This window comes from Balaenoptera ricei, chromosome 7 (assembly GCF_028023285.1).
Source record: "Balaenoptera ricei isolate mBalRic1 chromosome 7, mBalRic1.hap2, whole genome shotgun sequence".
Taxonomy (NCBI): domain Eukaryota; kingdom Metazoa; phylum Chordata; class Mammalia; order Artiodactyla; family Balaenopteridae; genus Balaenoptera; species Balaenoptera ricei.
The window spans coordinates 101,519,653-101,522,181 of NC_082645.1; positions in this window are offsets into that span (position 1 = coordinate 101,519,653).

Here is a 2,529-nt window from a genome sequence, read left to right on the forward strand (position 1 = left end):
AGGTCTCCGTGGAGGGAGAGGGGAATGAGCTGCATTCTGGGGAGGACAGACATATGGGTCAGATTAGGGAACCTGGGATTCTCAGGGTCCTGACCCCGGCAGAGGTGCCCGGGAGCTTCTCCAGAGACCGGGGGGGGGGGGGGGTGGTGGTGGGGGGGGGGGGGGGGCGAAGCTGCAGGGGAGGGGCAACCTCGCCAAACCCCTGCAGAAAATGCCTGTGGTGCAACTGCTCCCTGGAGACGGCACAAGTTGCCTCCACAGCTTTTCCTTTCGGGACTCGTTTAACATTTCAAACAAAAATAAAATAAATAACTGCAGTGTTTATGGAAACCTAAGCCCGAAATGAAGGCGACTGAGGAGAAAGTGAAGTGGAAGCAGGCCAGGAGGGGGTTTGGAGGATCCCCCTTTCCTAGGAGTTAGCAGTTTTGTGCTTCCATTTGTCAGCACTTCTTACTGCACCCGTGCACTTTCTCCCCTAGCAACCCCTCCACTGACATGCACAAACACACGTGCGGACACGCGGGCGTGGCATGCATGCCCACGCGCGAGCATGGGCACACACACAGGCACCCACACCCATCTCACATCCCAGTGGGAGGCACACACTTCAGACACCATCTCACACATAGCTCTCTCTTCCTGGAAATGCTTCCACTCTCTTTCTCCCATATCGTCTTGGCTTTTAAAAAACAAAAACAAAAACAAAGAACCCCATTAACTAGTTCCGGCCAGATGGTACACATGACTTTTTCACTTCAGTACAGTGAAGTTTTGGCCTTGATCTTCACTCGCAATAGACCAAGCCAGACTTGTTTTCACGTTGGTAAGACATTCCCAAGTCATGGATCCCAGGAGGTGGGAGAGTGGGCAGAGGCAGCAGGTCTCTGCAAAGGAAGACTTGCATAATGCTTTGCCTGTGATTTGCTTATCAGTACCTTAAATACATGCAGACCTTTTTCTTTTGGTATCCAGACTCCAGCTTGGGAGAAAGGCTTTGCCAGAAGCAAGGATACTGTACAGGAAAGTGGAAGAAAGAGGTGAAAATGTAAGGATTTCCTAGAAGCCCATGCAAAATTTCCAGGCCTTTCTCAGAAAGCACAGGTCCAAAAGCCTAGCCCTCTGCTCCTAAGGAAGTTGGAGTGTTTCCAGGAATCCAAGTGTCCAGAAACTTGGGACACCTCAGCCTCTTTACCCCACTGGTAAAGGGACCTTCATGCCATTGACAACGCAGATCCCAAAAGCCCTAGATTTCCTCCTGGTTCCGGGTCGGCATCGCACCTCAGCAGGGCTCGCTGTTCACCGACAACCATCAACCCCTGTGTGTAAAGTCCAGTCTGTAGAAGCAGAGAGGGCTCTTCATGTCTTAAGCCCAGGGCCTAACATTAGTGACCATCGGGAAACGCAGAAGATACACATGGCAGTTTTGAAGAACTGAGACCTTGCCCCACAGAAGAGCCTGGGCCGGTGTCTAAAGTGCACTGTGCACCTGCAGGCGTCAGACTCCTTATTCATTTTAGCTTAGCTGGGTGACCAGCGACTTTGGGAAAGGACTTCTCTTGAGTCTCAATTTCTTCATCTATAAATTGAGAACGCCACCTCACAGGATTGTGAGGCTTACATTTAAACAGGATATTTTTATTTTTTTAATTTATTTTATTTTTGGCTGCGTTGGGTCTTCGTTGCTGTGCGCGGATTTTCTCTCTTTGTGGCGAGCGAGGGCTACTCTTCATTGGAGTGCACGGGCTTCTCATTGTGGTGGCTTCTCTTGTTGTGGAGCACGGGCTCTAGGCATGCAGTAGTTGTGGCACGCGGTCTCAGTAGTTGTGGCACACAGGCTTAGTTGCTCCACTGTATGTGGGATCTTCCCGGACGAGGGCTCAAACTCGCGTCCCCTGCATTGGCAGGCAGATTCTTAACCACTGCACCACCAAGGAAGCCCATAAACTGCATATTTTTAGCAGAATGTACCAGGGGGCCAGCAAGGTACTCAAGGTGCTTTTATTTACATTTATTTCTTTTCCTTTCTTTGCCTTCTCCCTCTTTAAATAACTGCTGCAAAGGCTTTCAAGAGAGGGGGCAGTAGATCAAGACCTTTAATGATTTCTAAACAGTGTTCTATGATGAATACATTGGTATTTTTACGTACCCTACAAAGTGAAAAAGTTGTGTTGGTCAATGTACAAAGTGTGTCCTTCCAGATCCCCAGGGACTTAGATCAACTTCCGTGTTCCCAACTCTATATTCCTTCCATCCCTCAAACCACCAGGCAGAGGAGAGAAGATATTTCTCATTAAACCCAGGGCCATAAATTTGTCGTGGGTGCATCTTTTTCCTGGTTTGAGTCATCTGTCTGCAATTAACTAACCACATGAATAGACAGTCTAATGACCTCAAGGGCAGGAGATGACCTTGCTCCTTCACCCTCACATCCCTTGAGAAGGATCTGCTCTGTACACAGCACAGGAAATACTGGACATGGTGCTTCTCTTCAACTCACTCTCAGAGATGAATGACAGCCTTAGAGAAGCA